Source organism: Orcinus orca, chromosome 9, assembly GCF_937001465.1.
Source record: "Orcinus orca chromosome 9, mOrcOrc1.1, whole genome shotgun sequence".
NCBI lineage: Eukaryota > Metazoa > Chordata > Mammalia > Artiodactyla > Delphinidae > Orcinus > Orcinus orca.
Genome location: NC_064567.1, coordinates 105,294,701 through 105,313,208, shown reverse-complemented (window position 1 = coordinate 105,313,208; position 18,508 = coordinate 105,294,701). Strand labels below are relative to the sequence as shown.

Sequence of the window (18,508 nt, the reverse complement as noted above, 5' to 3'; positions counted from 1 at the left end):
CTGGCAGTGGACGGGGTGCACAGTACATGTTGAAGCTGCTAGTGAGACAGTGGGATGTCTCCTAGAGGATGAATCTGGAAAGGGCTGAGAATTTGGGGGAGAGAGAGGCTTGTAGTATGGAGTAGGATGTTGGCTTTTAAGATTTTAGAAGTATTTCATGATTGTAGGTCTGGGGAAATCTAAACTGCTCTTCTGTGATTATAATAACCTTTATCTTTTCTCCTTTTCTCCTCTGGTCCAGGCTTGGGCAGCTGGCCACAATGGCTGGTATAGATCACTCAGATTTTCATTTACTAGGTCGTCCCCAGATGAACTCTACTGTTAGTAGTCCACCTAAAGAAGAAAAGAAGGCACTTGAAGAAGAAAAATCAGAATCAAAGCAGAGTGCCCCAAGACCAATGCAAAATCTCCAAGTAAGTGGAGAGGACAGCACTTAAGGATTCTAAGAGTGATTAGCAAAAAGGAAATGACCAAGTCAGAGAGAAAATAATAATGGTCAGTCTCTAATAGTTCACATGCTCGGGAGCTAGAAGACTCTGGAGTCCTCTCCAAATCTGAGATTAGTAAATGTGGGCCCGTTTCATGATACTGTATTGTTGTACATAAGAAAACTGGAAGTTCTTTAGAAAATGTATGAGTTAAAGCAAACTCTCCTTAATGAAGAAAGAAAACATTACAGAAAATATTCCAAATTTTAAATTGTATAAATGTCTGTTCTATTCATATTTTATCTAGGTTTCTATTTGTATGCAGTCAGCTTAACAATGAAGGAACACTAATGGAGGTACACGTACTGATATAATTTTTAAAATAAGTAATCTTGACATAGCTGATACGTAAGATATTACAGTGACTCACCTGGTCATGGGAATGGGAGGGGAAACCTGTCAGCTTTTCCTCCAGCCTCACTTGGAGCCCCCTTCGCCCAGCTCAGCCAATCTCAGACTGGTCTTAGGAACTGACTGGTCTTGGGAACTGACAGTCTGGTCACAAACTATATTATATACTGTTTACATGTGCCTGGAGGATAGCAAAGAAATTAATTTTCTTACAGAGTAGGGTTTTATTTTTAGTGAGGGGAAGGAAATGGGTAATAACTACCCCAGTCACCAAAGTCTGAAAATGTAGCGGACATAGCCTTGGATATAGCTAGGTTAAGCTGAGAATCACTTGGCAGGATATAATTAGAGAAAAACTGGCTCTGAAATCTTCTGAATAATCAATTGACTGTGTTAATAATAAGATCACAGAGTAACACTGAAGTTTTGAACTCTACTTTTTAATGGTTGGCTTTGTTCATCACTGAATTTTTGTCTTGTCTTTTGTCTTTCCCTCCAGTTTCAGAAAATTACAGGTGATGCTGGGATTCCTTTGCCTGTCGACTCCTTCCACGTCCCAGTCTCTACTCAGGAGGCCTTAGAAACTTCCAAAGACAAGCTGGGGGTCGCAGTCACAGAGCAGCGGCAGGAGTCTTTTGAAGATTTCATTGCTAGAACATGTTCTCCTTCAGCAGACGTCATTTCTGGAACTGGAAGTCAAAGAAAAGAGGAGGAATTACCTAGAAATAGCAGGTCTTCTTCAGAGAAAATGACCAGAGCATAATATACCAAAAACTACTCTGCTAAGAAACAACCTGGGAAGGACCTGCATTCCTGCTCTGACTCACCTGTAAAGCAGAAAAGCAAAGGAATTGGGCAAAATAATTCTTTGCTTAATGAACCAATTAGAAGTGAGTCTTCGAAAAAACACATTTCTGTTAAGAAAGAGAGTACAATAGTGACTGTTTCTTCAAAGACAACTAAAAGTAAACTCAGTCTACTAGAACATTCTGAAAGTGATACTCTTGGATCTGATTGTGAATTTCCAGAAAGCATCCATATTCCATCACGCCTAACATAGGTCTAAATCTTTTAAAATCTTTTAAAATTATGTTTTTGCCTTCAAATTTTAATAAATTATTTGTTTTTATTATAGCATATGGTGTTTTAAAATACTTGACTGGAAGCCATTAGAGAAAGATTTATCTATACTTTTTTATTATAATGAAAGTTTTGGTGTATTTTTCCTTGTGACAGTTTGCACCATTCATTCAGCTAGTGTTTACTGAGGGTTTCATATGTACAGTACTTTTCTGGGTGCTATTGCTTTCAGCAGTGAACAAAATAAAGCTTTTGCTCTCCTGGAACTAACACTCTGTGGTGGGAGAAAACATAAACAACAAAACAGGGTAGGGGGTAAAAAGAGATGGGAATAATAAATGGAATAGTTTTACCATTTGGTTAACTGTCAAACTATTATAAATCGTACGGCCAGAAGCCATTGACATATTTTAATTCACAATAACCAGAGAGCATCAAACAATTTACCAAGGCACTTAACCGTGTTTATGGATTACAGCAACACTATGAGGTAGGGAACTATTACCATCCCCTTTTATAGATGAGGAGTCTGAGGAGACATTATGTGAGTTGCCCAGAATTACACAGCTGTAAGTAAGTGGGAAGCTGGGATGTGACCAGAACCCATGCTCTTTTTTTTTTAATGTATGGACTTTATTATGTTTCATTTGTTTCTGATTTATGTGATTTTTTTAAAGATTTTTTTTGATGTTGACTATTTTTAAAGTCTTTATGGAATTTGTTACAGTATTGCTTCTGTTTTATGTTTTGGTTTTTTGGTCGCAAGGCACGTGGGATCTTAGCTCCCCAACCAGGGATCGAACCCTCACCCCCTCCATTGCAAGGCGAAGTCTTAACCACCGGACCACTAGGGAAGTCCCCCTTCTGTGGTGATTTTTATGTCAGTTTTTTTTAATTTTATTTTTTATTGACGTATAGAATTACAGTGTTGTGTTAATTACTGCTGCACAGAAAAGTGACTCATTTATACATTTATATACATTCTTTTTCATATTCTTTTCCATTACGGTTTATCACAGGATATTGAATATAGTTCCCTGTGCTATACATATACAGTAGGACCTTTTGGGGTTTTTTTAAATACATCCACTTTTTAAAAAATAAATGTATTTATTTTATTTTTGGCTGTGTTGGGTCTTCATTGCTACACGCGGGCTTTCTGTAATTGCGGTGAGCGGGGGCTACTCTTCTATGCGGTGTGCAGGCTTCTCATTTTGGTGGCTTCTCTTGTTGCAGAGCACGGGCTCTAGGTGCATGGAGTTCAGTAGTTGTGGCACACAGGCTTCAGTAGCTGTGACTCGCAGGCTCTAGAGCGCAGGCTCAGTAGTTGTGGCAAAATAGTCAATAATTTAATACTGAATGGAGAATTAAGGACTCTAGAGCTAACCTTTGGAGAAAAGTAAGAACAGAAAAGATAAGATTTGGAACACTCATTATCCCTGTTTTCATATAACAGGGTTTCTTGTCATCCAACTATTCGTTATCTACATCCTAATTTTAAGGTGTCTATAGATTCCAGCCCTTCTAAGTCAGCAAACTGATCATCCTGTTTCAGCAAATTACTCACTGATGGATTCATAACATAAACATAATACCGTATAATAGAAATAAAATTCAACTTTAAAGTGAAATTCTGAATTTTAAAGATATAATATCATGAAGCCATTGTAAATAATACCAGAGATCTGCTGGGTTAAACATACAAAGCCATTGATAAATGAGGATGTGTAGTTAACAATTTTAAAAAGAGATACAATAGAAGTAAAAGAAAAAACAATTGAGTATCAAATAATTAAGAGAAGGCCTTGGAAAACTGTTGAATTTTTACCAGAATTAGCCTGTTTGAGCTGCTAACATTGAACATGCAGTGAAGGACAGTTTACTGTCCCATAAACCAGTTTTGCTGAAATAATCACTCAAAACAAAATGTAATTCTTTTTTTTTAATTGTGGCACTTGTGCTTAATTAAAATTTAACCTAAATTTTACTGGCTATAAGAGAAAATATACTGGATTCGTTTATATAATAACATATTTTGACATAAATTTCAAATGAAAATTATTTTCAAATGTATTTTCAATTACTCTTCAGTCACTACAGATGATTTTAAGTATATGGATTTTTTTTTTCATGTACAAATCATCCTTGAAAAATAAGGACTCTTTTACTTGAGTAGGACTTATCTTAATCCAGAGATCAGATCTAGGTCCAATAGACAAAATTTTAAAACTTAAAATTTTCTAATAGTAAAAGGCACTTAAAAGGTTAAAACCTCCTAACAGACCAGCATTCCGACTATAGAATCAGCTGATTTATGGGTAGTGAGCATTTTGTTATCAAAATACTCATCCACAGCTGAGTGAGCCTATAGCATGGATACATGGTAGATTTCTGTACCAGAAATTGGATGAGCTTGTGTGTGGATCTCCTTCCAAATGCTAAGATTTCAAGGGCTTAACTGAGACCAGAACAGCATTTTCCAAAGTTGCTAGAAACAAAGAGGCCTTTAAAATGTTCCACTGACAAAGGGTTGTAGAGCCAAATAAAGTTTAAAAACACTTCAGACCAAACTCTACTTAACAGTGAAATTCACAGAGCACATTATAGCTCATTCCACATCTCAAAAGTCCTGCAGTCACGAAACATGTTTAAATTTACTGAACCCAGGATTTCTCAAGTTTATTTTACTACAAAATCCTTTTTCTTACATTTTTTTTCTTTTTTGTTGACTTCACATTCACTAATGTCTCATGGGAGCATAGGTGATATTCAAAATATTTAACAAACTTCAAGTGAAGGCGCTAAACAATCAGGAAGCTGTCTGACTAATTAGACTGACCCTAAAACTAGTGTTCTTTGGATCACTATTTAGAGGAAAAATCTGGTTTAAAACTGAGATCTTAATTGATAATCTAACACCATCAATCTGCAAAGTTGCCTTAATTAGTAGGGTTTTTTTTCTTTTTTTTGGTTACAGTTGCTGGACTTTGTGTAGCTGATATAATGTAAATCATTTCAAAAAGGTCAAATGTATGATGTCACATGTTTTCTAGCATCAAATCCATTTCACTAAGTCTAAAATAATCTCTTTCAAGAGACGCAATATTTTTTTAACCCTGGAAGGTTCGGTTCTAACCTTAAAATAACTTAAAGACACTTTTCAAAACTAAACTAAAAATTGAAAAAATAAATAATAAGTAGAAAAGGGCAAGAGCTGAAGTAAGAGACATTTTCACTGGCCATTAAAAAAATTCTCTTCTTAAATCTGATTTTTAAAAATTAATAGAAAAGACTGGCAATTAACTTATTTTCCCTGGTGACTCCTGCCTGCCTGTTTGGGGTGATACAAACATTTACCTAGATAACTGTGCTTTAGGAGTAATAAGAATTATATTTTTGGTCTCTGTCCCAGTTTCTGCCACAGAGTTTCTAACACCCTTGGTATTTCCTAAGTGATGAGATGATAATGGTGTCTTTTGTTATGTTAACAAGGTGATCTTTGGAAAGCACCTAAGGATGGGAGCGGGCAGCCTGTGGAGCCAACCTTGTGATTAGAGGTTGGAACTTTCAGTCCCACCCCCTTGCCCTCAGGGCAGGGAAGAGCCACTCAAGACTGAGCTCAATTGCCCATGGCCAATGAGTTATTCAGTCACGCCTGTGTACTGAAGCCTCCATAAACCCCCAAGGACAGGGTTCAGGGAGCTTCCCAGTTGGTGAGCACATGGAGATTTGGGGAGAGTGGGCTCCATGCTTTCTCCCCATACCTCGTCCTATACATGTTTTCTATCTGGCTGTTGCTGAGTTTTATCATTTTATAATACACCGGTTAATCTAGTTAATAGAATATTTCTGTGAGTTCTATGAGTCACTTGGGCAAACTAATTAAAGCTAAGAAGGGGGTCGTTGGAACCTCTGATCAGTGGTACAAGGGTCAGAAGCACAGGTGACAACATATACTTGGTGACTGGCACCTGAAGTGTGTGTGTGCATTCCTGCTGGACTGAGCCCTTAACATGTGAGATCTGATGCTATCTACATGTAGATAGTGCCAGAATTGAGTTGAATTATAGGACACCCAGCCGTTTGAGCACTGCTATGCTCTCTCATTGGAAATGGGGTGCTCAGGACCACTTAATGCTTTCCAGGCTCTGGCTTCTGTGAATTCATGACAACAGTAACCTCTGAAACATACACATGTACCTTTGCCACAAAAAACTTCTGATAGACACGTAAGAAATTAATAAAAGTTGCTAAGAAAGGGGGTAAGGGACCTAACATTGGTTGGATGAGGGGGAAAAATATTCCAGAAGGAATTACTACTACTATCTATCTTTTGATAGTATGTGATTTTTAAATATGCGATCTCATTAGATTTTCCAAATACAAATAAACAAGATAATTATCATTTTTTTAAAAAAAGGCTGAAGAAAATGTAGTTTTATATACGTCAGGAAAAAGAAAATTGAGGGCGGATTTGATTATAGCGTTCAGTAGGCCAAGAAATGTGAATAAAGAAAGAATGACTATAAAGGGGCCAGAAAAATGATTTAGGAGACAAGACTTTAGGAGACACTTTCTGATAAGCAGAGCAGTAACTCTTGCCCATTTCCTTTGTTTTTGGCCAGGAATGGTTAAAGGCTCCTGTGAGACGGCTACAAGGGGACTAGTGTCCACATCAAGTGGATAGCTTAGATTCTGATACCAACTACTGGAAATTATCCAGGGCCCAGGAAAGAAGTACTGGTAAGCTGCAGTTGCCAGCACGGTGCTTGGTAGATGTAAATATTTGTGGGTCTGCTAAATTAACGGTAAGACTATAATTCATAATATCTTGCACACAAACTAGATTGGTAAGTTTTCAGTGGATGACTTTATTACCATTCCGAACTCAGTTAGATGGAACAGTACTCCTCAATGACTGAGAAATCAATCTTCCTCAATCTTCATGTATCACCATCTGCAAACATTGCTCTCTCTCACAGATTACCTGCCTTCAGCTATGGATGAGACAGTGAGATGCATTTCATTCTCCTCTTCCTGGACACACAGAACAATGACCTTTTCTAACCTCCCTTGGAGCCAGGCAGAGGTCAAGTTTTTGCATTCTTGTTGAAAGGGTATGGGTCTACCACTTTCAGGCCTGGCCAGGAGATATTATGCATGATTGCCCATGTTCCCTTCTGCTGTAGTTTAGGTAGTCATGCATTTAAGACAACACCTCAAGGTGGAGGGGGCATGGGTTCCTGATTCACTACTTGAAAGCAATCTGCTAAGAATGAACCACCTAATTCACACGGGTCTCTGACAAGAGAAATAAACATTTATTAAATTAAGACACTTGGCTTTCAGGAGTGTTTGTTATACTACCTAGCATCAATTACCTTGAGTAATTCATTGCTAAACTGGTACACTGGTAATAACCATGGACTAGTGATGAGTCTACTTAATTCCAATCCTCTCCATTTCTCATTGCTGATTTACTCTATACTCACCAGAAATTATTTTTCATAGGACTTCTTGATGACCATGTCAGTCTAGAATTATCCATAGTACCTCTATGTCTATCTCTTCCTCCAATTCAACTTCCCAGTAGGGGACTGGCATAACCCCTCTGTGTAGATACAACCATGGAGGATCAGGTCCTAACGAGATCGTATCTAGAAGGGCCCTGTTCTGCAAGGTTAATGGTTTATTTTGCTATACCTTGGATTCATATGTTGATTTAAAATAAAAAGTGACATGATTTTTGAAGGTTGAAGCTGAGCGGCTGAACCAAATTTCTATAATCAAGTTAACATATATTATCCCCCTGAGTCTGTACTAGGTCATTTCTTAAAAATTATTTTTTCTATCCTATGAATCTATATGTTTACATGAGCATTAGTTATTATTCCCAACGTCTATGTTATGGACAGAAAATAGGATTCTTCTCGTGTCCCAACTCAAATCAAACAGTAAAGCATTGTTTACATTATACAAGGTTTACATTGCACAGGACTGTTTATATTCTACAAGCATCCTGAGGTCATGTCTAGACCCAATGGGGAAAAATGTCATAATAGATTAGTAAGGACTGTAATGAAGATGGAAGGGGAAAGTGGTGGCATATGTGCTAGGCATTTATTTCCCCAACTGAGGTCATTTCCTTGTCATGTATCACAATGCTACTGTAGTTGCTCATGTGCTGCAATCCACTGCCCACCCATCCACCCATCTAACATTTTTGAGGACTTAATCTGTGCCAAGGACTCTACTCTCTGCCTGAAAGGCAAGTGAAAAGTACAACCCAGGTCTTTCCTGAAGGAGCACATAAAGGAAGACTGATCTCTGAATGGTAAGTGACACAAGATAATGGCTGAATGGGTGGTTGCTTTTTATCGTGTACTTGCAGGATAGAAAGCAGAGAGAAAAATAGCTCCAAAGAGTTGGACAGTTATATTATCATTGATTTTCGAGTGACCACCAATTAAAGGGCATGCTTAGCAGCTAGAAATGAGGACCTCATTAGATGACTACAAGAGCCAGACACTTTCAAAACTTTCCCCTAAACTCTCAGTTCCATTTTCATTTCATGAAGAGACAGCTTGGGAAGTCAGAGGTCATGCTCTTGTATGTCCACAACAGGGATGATTTAAGGCACCGGTAAGCTCCTGCTGAGCTGCCACCTAAGGTCATACGACTGTGAATCATGGCGGGATATAATGACTTGGGCAACATTCTTTCCTGCAAATACGTACAAGATGGATGATGAACAGTATTGAAGTATAATATATGGTGCCGATCATGAATTTAAATTCCCTCAGAAATGGAGGAGAAACAATTAGCAAAGGGCATTCTTGACTTCGTTGAGCAGCAATGCCTCTCTGACTCCCGAGACACTCATTTTCAGCAGTCAGGCCACAAGATGTGTCTTCAATTTCTGCAAAATCTAGTTCTAGCTAGATTTGGGGAACTAATGGGAACATGATCTTAATGGATGTCTCATGTTTCTCATGCAGTGTGGCTGTGGAAGTTTATGGGATGGAGTCAACAAAAAAGACAGGTCCTTTTTTACAGCATTCTTTATATCTGTTCAATCTTGTCACTACCATAGTGTCCTACTAAAAGGACGTTTCAGGGACTGTGTGAGGCCTGGTACAGTGCGTTTTTATAGTCAGAGTGGGTCAGCGGATGGAGAATCACATGAGAGAAAACAAGAGGATGAGGTGCTATTCCTGGCTCCAGCTTCACCTCAGAGAATGACCTTGGCAGAAGCACTTAACCTCACTTTGAATCTTTGAACCTCAGTTTTCTCATCTGTGAAATGAGGAAAGAACATCTGCCCCTTTGCTCCCTCTCAGGATTGCTGGAGGATTAAACAGATCAGGGCTATAACCTGAAGTACGGTGAACTCATGAGGAAAAAAATTAGACATCACTTAACTGTATAATATTCTTTTTAATCATTACTAATTTCCAAAGGTGAAGAAAACCTTGTTTAAAAAAAATATGTAAGCTAATTGTTTTTCTGGAAACAAAATAAAGGCTCAACTAGCAACCCTGCATTATAAAAGAGAACCTGAAATGCACATTCCAAATCTACTTCGAGACAGAAAGACCCCCAAATTCCTTCCAGTTTCCTAAGATTTTTCCACTATAATTTTTTTCGTTATTGTCTTCTTCATAAAATGTTAGTTATATTTTGGGGTTTTGCTATTGCATAGTTTAGCATATATAAGGAAATCGTCTTTCCAATTCACTAATAAAAAAGGGAGTACAGGAGAGAAGAAGGAAGAGAGGGAAGAAGGAAGGAATAAATAGAGAACAAACCCACGTGGCTAGAAGAAACTGACCTGAGAAGACAAAACAATTCATAATTTAAAATACTATATAATACAAATGAAGTTAAAGATGTGTTTGCCCAGAAGAGGACTGACTTGAAGTAAACTGATATGATTTTCTGGATAACACCCTGTATTTCCCTACTTTAGTGAAACAGTCACTCATAGAAGAGCTCTATCTACAGGGAAATTATGAAAGAAATAATCTTCATTTCTCCATGATTCTTTAAAACCAAATTGGACTTTATTCCTTCTTATTTCTCTCTCAAACTCCACTCTTTGACATAGAAAATAGCATTCTGGAATGACTTAGAATTAGAGATCAGTCAATATTTCATGATTTTTAAGGTTCTTCATTATGAACAATGTGAATTTGGACCCAATAATCCTAAACCTAGCTTTTTCTTTGGTTCTATAGTTCTATTAGGCCGTGTTGTTAGAGCACTGTTTCCACTTATTGCCAATAGTCTCTGGATTGGAAGTCAAACTGTTACTTACCTTCTTCAGCATACCCTTCAATGATTAAATGCCCCCAAGGACTTTTAAGAATCATTTTCATCTTGTAAATATTTTTAAATTGACATCTTAACTTTATAGTTGCTTCCCCTGTGAGGGAAAGAGACTAGGGTGATGGAGGGTTTTTGCTTCTTACTTTGTATTTTTTCAAGTACTTATTACTTTTTAAATTAAAATCAAGGAACCAGCACAAGAATGCTAGTAAGGTGTAAGTGAGATGTAATGCTTGGTGTGCATAAGGGTTCAATGGTCCACTGTGAGAATGCAGCCTTTTGAACAACCTCAGTGATAAGTGGGAACCACCTGTCCAAGACTATTTTATTTAAGATGCAATACTCAGTTCTATCCCCTTCAATACATTTTAAGTACCCCAAGCTAGAATAATGGGGCTAGAGGTGCAAGAAGAATATTATACCAAACAGGGGCAATATAAAAAAAATTACAATCAAATTTTCCTTATTAAAAATATAAGTCAAAAACCTAAATACACTATTATTCCACGGAGTTTTAAGGTATATTAAAAACATTGTGATAGGATGTTTCAAAAATTATGGTACAATCCCCTTCTGACACCCTCATTCCTGAGTCACCACTTCAGCAGGACTGGGCTTTGGCATACTCAACCCACATGATGAGACAATAGCAAAAGAGCTTGATGGCTCAGTTGCCGAGGACTAGCCCACTAGGTTCTGAAGACAAGTGGACCAGGTGCTCCCACTGTCCATGCCAACCACCAAACCTGTGAGTGAGGCTGTCTCAGACCAGCTCTCACTCAGCTGATCCATCAGTTGACTAAAACTGCACGAAGGAGTCCAGATAAAACCAAAAGTAAACACTACCCAGATGAATCCAGTCCCAAATTGCCAAGTAATTGCTATTTTAAGCCACTAAGTTTTTTGTTGTTTTTTATATCTTTATTGGAGTATAATTTCTTTACAATGGTGTGTTAGTTTCTGCTTTATAACAAAGTGAATCAGTTATACATATACATATGTTCCCATATCTCTTCCCTCTTGTGTCTCCCTCCCTCCCACCCTCCCTATCCCACCCCTCTAGGTGGTCACAAAGCACCAAGCTGATCTCCCTAAGCCACTAAGTTGTGAGGTGGTTTGTAATACAGCAAAAGCTAATCTATACTCTAATACGATTTGGTCAAGTGGGTTTATCCTTGAGAATGCAAGGTTGGTTCAGTATCAGCCAATCAATTCATGTGATTCACTGTTATTAGTTAAAAAAAAGGAGAAAATCATATCATCATTCTTTTTAGATAGAGGAGATAAAAAGCATCCCATGAGGTTCAAAATCTATTGGGTAGGGTAAATTTTATAAAACTAGATCCAAATAATAACTATCTTTCCTTGATAAAGGCTATATACCAAAAATACATGGCACATGTATACACTAACAAAAATTATTATACTACTAATTTTTTTAAAAAATTAGCATTTCCTTTAAGGAGAGAATTGAGATAAAGATTTCTAACATTACTGGTCTATTGGAACTGACCTTTTTGGAGCTGTGTATTGAGAGAAATAGAAAGAGAGAGAAGGTTTAGAAGAATATAGATAAAAATGTCGTATTTATAGATTGTTTTGATTATGTATTTCATTGGAAACACAGGAAAATCAATAAGCTATTAAATCTAAGAAAAGAGCTCAACACAGGGGCTGGAAAAAAACTAATACACCAAAATCAATTGTGTTCCTCCATAGCATCAATATCTAGATACAATACAAGATGAATTTACCATAGTAACAAAACCTATAGAGAGTATGGGGTTTCACCTAATAAATTATGCAGAAAACCTTCATAATGAAAACTTTATTAGAGGACACATGAGTAAAAGAAATATATATCACAGGTATGGATGAGATGACTTGCTATAAAAATATAAATGTCCTTATATTAATCCATAAAATTAAATGCAACTGTAATAAAAGGCCAAGCTTTTTTTTTTTTTTTTTTTGAGGGACAGCATAAAAAAGTGATTCTAAAATGTATCTGGGGGACTTCCCTGGTGGCGTAGTGGTTGAGAATCCGCCTGCCAATGGAGGGAACATGGGTTCAATCCCTGGTCCAGGAAGATCCCACATGCCACGGAGCAACTAAGCTGGTGCACCACAACTGCTGAGCCTGCACTCTAGAGCCCACGAACCACAACTACTGAAGCCCACGAGCCTGGAGCCTGTGCTCCGCAATAAGGGAAGCCACTGCAATGAGAAGCCTGTGCACCACAACAAAGAGTAGCCTCCTGCCCCACCCCTCGCTGCAACTAGACAAAGCTCGCACGCAGCAATGAAGACCTAATGCAGCCAAAAAAAAAAAGAAAAAGAAAAAAAAAGAGAAGATTGCTCTATCTCCTATAAAAAAATTAAAATAAAATAAAATAAAATGTATCTGGAAGAATGAAGTTCTCCATACAGCTAAGGTAGTTTTGAAAAATAAGCTCAAAATGGAGAATGTGCCCTATACATTAAGATATATTGGGAAGTCATGATAGATAAGAACTGTGTGATGCCCTTGGAAGAAACGGCAAACAAGAAAACAAATCAAACAGGTGGCCTAGAAATAGAGCTATATACAGATAAGAAGTTGGCACATGAAAGAGATGGAATCATAGTCCAATGGAGGAAGCTGAATTACAGCTTTTGGGGAAACAGTCTCATTTTAAAAAGAGATATGAGACTGGATCTTAACCTAGTGATATCACTTATGTTGTACCCAGTCCTATATAGCTCACCTAATCTTCACAAAAAAATCCACAAGGCATAAACTATTATCCTCATTTTACAGGTGGAAAAACTGAGGTATGAGAGATAAAATGACTGGCCTAAGAAGTACATGGTGGAGCTGGAACTTAAACCCCACAGAAATCATTCTATTAACCATTATGTTATATAATTCCACCTAATGTACAAAACTAAAATACAACAGTTTTAATATCTAAATGTGAAAAATAAAATCTAGAGAGAATAAAAGAAATTGCAAGGTAATATATTTGTGATTTCAGGGTAAGAGATGAAATAGATCTTTGAAAAATAAAGAAGCATACATTGTATGAAGCAAAAGTGATGAATTTAACTATATTAAAATTATAAATTTATTAATATAAAAAATCTGATTTAAAAAAATGGGCAGAAGAGCTGAATAGACATTTTTCCAAAGAAAACATACAGATGGCCAACAGGCACATGAAAAGATGCTCAACATCACTAGCCATCAGGGAAATGCAAATCAAAACCACAATGAGAGATCACCTCACACATGTCAGAATGGCTATCATAAAAAAGAACAAAACGAACAAGCCTTGGCGAGGATGTGGAGAAAAGGGAACCCTGGTACACTGTTGGTGGGAATGTTAACTGATGTAGCCACTAGAGGGGTGGGATAGGGAGGGTGGGAGGGAGACACAAGAGGAAGAAGATATGGGGACATATGTATATGTATAGCTCACTCACTTTGTTATAAAGCAGAAACTAACACACCATTGTAAAGCAACTATACTCCAATAAAGATGTTAATAAAAACAAAAACAAAACAGAACAACCATATAATCCAGTAATTCCACTCCTGGGTATATATCTGAAGAAAACAGAAACACTGATTTGAAAAGATGCATGCACCCACATCCAGTGTTTATAACAGCATTGTTTACAATAGCCAAGATATGGAAGCAACCTAAATGTCCATCAACAGATGAATGAATAAAGAATACGTGCCATATATACACAATGGAACACTGCTCAGCCATAAAAAATGATTAAATTGTGCCATTTGCAACAACATAGACGGACCTGGAGGGTATTATGCTTAGTAAAATAAGTCAGACAAAGACAAATACTGTAATGATATCACTTATAAGTAGAATCTAAAAAATAAGACAAATGAATGAATACAACAAAACAGAAACAGATTCACAGATATAGAAAACAATCTAGTGGTTACCAGTGCGGAGAGGGAAGCGAGAGGGGCAAGATACAGACTGGGAATTAGGAAGTGCAGACAACTATGTATAAAATAAATGAGATACAAGAATATATTGTAGGGCATGGGGAATATAGCCAATATTTTATAATAACTTTCAATGGAGCATAATCTATAAAAATATTGAAACACCATTGTTGTACACCTGAAATTAACATAATATTGTAAATCAATTGTACTTTAATAAAAAATTAGAATTTTATGTACAATAAAGGATACCAAAGTCAGACTGAAAAACAGTTGATGGGTAGAAGACATATACATTATCTAAAACCCAATAAAGGACTCAAAATCTGAATACAAAAACTTCTACATCTCTAAAGACACAGAATACTCAATAGAAAAATGAGCGAAGGTCATGATAGGCAATTCATAGAATGGAAAACATGAATAGCAAGAAAGTATATGAAGACCTAACTTTTCTAGAATCAGAGCAATGCAGAATTAAAACACCTTACTTCATATGAATCCAGACATGCCAAATTTACAGAAGTTAAAATGCAGATTATGCTGTGGAGCAACTACGCCTGCGCACCACAACTACTGAGCCTGCGCTCTAGAGCCTGGGAGCCACAACTACTGAGCCCGCGCGCCTAGAGCCTGTGCTCCGCAACAAGAGAAGCCACTGCAATGAGAAGTCTGCGCACCGCAACGAAGAGTAGACCCCTCTCGCTGCAACTAGAGAGAGCCTGAGTGTAGCAACGAAGACCCAATGCAGCCAAAAATAAATAAATTGATTACTTTTTAAAAATGCAGATTAAAAGCATGTGGTGACAAAGGATATGGCAAGAGAAAAATTCCAAGTATTGCTGGTGAGGGGAAAATGGTACAGCTATTCTGGGGAGGAATCTGTGAAATAAGGCATATATATGACTTCTACCTCAGCCATTCCACGGCCGCACTGTTACTCTGCACTGTTACTCAAGGGGACATGTGGAAAGAGTGTGTTAATGCTTTATGGTGGACATAAAGTGTTGAAAATAGCTTAAGTATGTATCACCAGGGTAATGGATAAGCAAAACATGGTATTAACATATGGTGGAATATTAGACAGTGGCCAGAAGCAATAATTTCTATGAAGCAACATAGACAAATTTTAAAACAATAATTTTGTGTAGAAAAAATAAAAGAATAGGATGTGATTTTTAGTCGATACTACTTTTGCAAAAATTAGAAAATACAAAACAATTCGGTATTTCAAATATATACATATGTTTAAAATAACTATGAAAGGTGAGTTGGGAAATTACATATTAAATGGCCCAAATGGTGCTATATAGGGGAAAATAAAGGAAATAAATCTGACAGAGGAACATTGGGGCCAAAACCAATCTTAAAAGTATTAGAAAATAGAGTGACCATACACACTGATGATAGAGTGACATGAACTGAGGCATATGGTCCCTTTTGAGTAAATGCCTTAAATACAAACTAAAAAAAGTAATGTCATAAGATTTACAAGCACTATAAAAATATTTAGCATTATTGCAGTAGATAGTAGAAATATATAACCTTTCAACTTAAATAAAAACAAGACTGATGAAATATCATCTTTGTTCTCATGTCATCCATGCAAAGGAAGAAATAATAAATCAGCTTTTAAGATAGAATTTTTTACAATGAGAGATAAAAAAACAAAGAAAAAGAAACCCTAACTGTTTATCCCATGAAGGGAGAAAAAAACAATTTGAAAAGTCAGAGTAGAACTCTCTGAGGACAACATTTAACATCAATTTTTGTAAAACAGAATTTTAAGAAGCTGGTTTTGAATTGTTTATAGAGTTTCTAATTAGCATGCTGAGGAAATACAAGGTCCATCTTAATCCAGCAGCAAATAAAAAGTTCTGACTCTTAAAATTCTAGGCTCTAGAGTAGGTGCGTGCTGGTGTGCTGGTGTGTATGTATGTGTGTGTGCACATTTGCTGTGTGTTTTCAATAAACTCAAGAGTACATAAGGGTGTATGTTATTACATTGTAACAATTCTTGAGCAAGTCTAACTGAAGGTCAGTAGCAAACAAGTAGATGCCGCTTGGGTGGCCCCCCAAACTCTCAGGTAATGCGCAGATCTGGCTTGGCAATCACGTTCTGCTTTTAGATATAATGCATTTTTATGTTCTTGTTAGCATTGAAAGACTAACTTGAATATTCTGCAACTGATGAAATGGACAACAGAGCAGTAACCTAGAGTTTACAAGTATTTGGGGCAGTAAAACTTTAGTTCTAGATTTAACTTGGATTTTAGTCCTAATTTAACTTGGATTTTCTACAACACATTTTTTTTCTATAAACTGGAGGTATATACCACCATAATCCTAAAAAACCTGTGACTTAGGGCTTCAGGGGTCTAAGCCTTCTCTCTAAGTGACTGAAAGGTACAACTGGATATTAGACCCGTCTAAAAATTGTCCTTTTCTGCCCTCACATACAAGGGTTCAGCTTGATTTTTGGATAGCTGTCATTAAAAAAAAAAAAAATGTGCAAAGAGCTAATGCCTTTTGCTACAAGACAAAACAATTTCTCCTGGACATGCAGTAATAGGAGGCAATGCCATGTGTTGGAAACATGCACATATTTTATGATAGATATTAATCTGGCGGTTAATAGCTAGGTGCTCTGGTTGAAGTAGTTTATTTCAAACATACATATAATGTTAACCCACTTTGTAACAAAGCCTTCAACATTTCATATGCAAATTCCTTTTTCTTTCTAGTTTAAGCCCAAGGAAATCCCTATAAATCTTGTCTCCAAAGAGAAAATATAAAGAATTCATAAGATTAAAGAGTTCTTATCAATTGTATAAAAAACTAGAAATGTACTAACTAGACAAAAATGTAGATGTCTAAGAGAACGTCCAACAAATAGAAAAGTAGAGGACTGCACTGAGATTGCAATCCTGAGAAAAATACGTTATTTCTAAATGAAGAAGTAAAAGGAGATAGTATAAATTGAAGCCAGAAGAAAAATTTAAAACCTACAAAAATACGAGTCAATACAAAGTTAAAAACCCATTAATTTTACTATATACCCAAAGGCTTCACAAAAGATCTCATGAATATCACAAATTAAAATAAAACAAACAAAAGCCAGAAATATTGTTTTCCCCAAATTGTACTACTACCTGCTTATTGCTTCAGTGGTAAGAAGAAAAATTATCTTCAAATAGTTAAATTGTATACCTACTTATATTTTAACTCTTAGGTGGATTTGTTATATAATATATATGATCTTTAAAGAAAACTTGTTGATTGTTTATTTTGGCATCTGTTAGGAAATTCCTATTTAATTAGATAAATCTCCTTAGATAACTCTTAAATAAAAATAGATGCAAATATAGTATGTTTCATATCATTCATTTTAGAACTCTGAGAGTTGGAAAAGCTCAACCTGGAGAAGAAACTAGTTTTATTGAGGGAAGAAACTACTTTCCAGTTTAGAAGAGGAGGGATTATCCCACTTCTGTAGAGGAAGCAATCAGGAAGATACAAAAAGAATGATCCTTGCCTAGTGCTAAGGCCAGAACTACTGTGAATATTGTACCAGATCTTGTAAAAACAGCCACTGTGCTGGCACTCACAGGCCTGGGTCATGGTGTGTTTAACAATAAAACTTTGTTCCAAAGGATGGAACTCCTTTGGGCCAAAAAGCTTTCACCTGCATTACTGCATTAACCTCACTGTTTTGTTATGGGAAATGTGTTTATTTTTTGAAATGACATTGAAATATATCCTTAAAAGAACACTTTAGGTCTCAACAAGATTCTCTTCTCTTTCAGCCAACACATTACCTTTTAGAAATCAACAGTCTACTTCTTTCTTTAAATCATCACATTTCAAAGCTGTAGCAGCTAATAAATGTTAATATGATTTTTCCAAAACTGCAATCTCCCTAAATTTCTATGCTGTCTTCTTTATCCTCTCTTTTCAAGGTAAAGGTATCTTTCCAGTTTTCTTAGCATTATCAGAATTATGGATTTTGTTCATTGTTAAAGTTCGTTATTTATGGACATAAGTTAATGTAAATGCAAAAATATCTCGTATTATTCACAAGCTGGCTGACTTAAATCACTCGCTCTTAAAACAACTTTACTGCTCTCCAAACTGTTCAAATGCACGGAAATATAAATTCAGGATGATGTGGCTTCTCTGCAATGCTTTCTTTTCAGGCTGCAGTCTACATGACAGCGTTATATCTTATCCTTGCTGCTGCTGTTGTTCAATCTATAAAATCTCTCTTGAAGACCCCCATAACAGCTTGTAATTTAAACTTTTA

At 36.5% G+C, this 18,508-nt stretch overlaps 2 long non-coding RNA genes across 3 annotated transcripts in view; both read right to left on the bottom strand.

The window, feature by feature from the left end:
- Nucleotides 1–18,508, bottom strand: part of LOC125965354 (uncharacterized) — a 56,096-nt gene that overhangs the window by 11,413 nt on the left and 26,175 nt on the right. The window contains exons 4-5 of one of the 2 annotated variants that reach the window (XR_007479142.1): nt 859–1,528; nt 319–333 (exon numbers count right to left, since the gene is read on the bottom strand). This is a non-coding gene — a long non-coding RNA (uncharacterized LOC125965354). Of the gene's footprint in view, nt 1–318; nt 334–858; nt 1,529–18,508 lie in introns of those variants that run through there. The other variant, XR_007479143.1, reaches the window with a different exon arrangement.
- LOC125965355 (uncharacterized) overlaps nt 2,020–18,508 on the bottom strand; it is a 28,478-nt gene continuing 11,989 nt past the window's right edge. The window contains exon 2 of the long non-coding RNA XR_007479145.1: nt 2,020–3,306. This is a non-coding gene — a long non-coding RNA (uncharacterized LOC125965355). The remainder of the gene's footprint in view (nt 3,307–18,508) is intronic.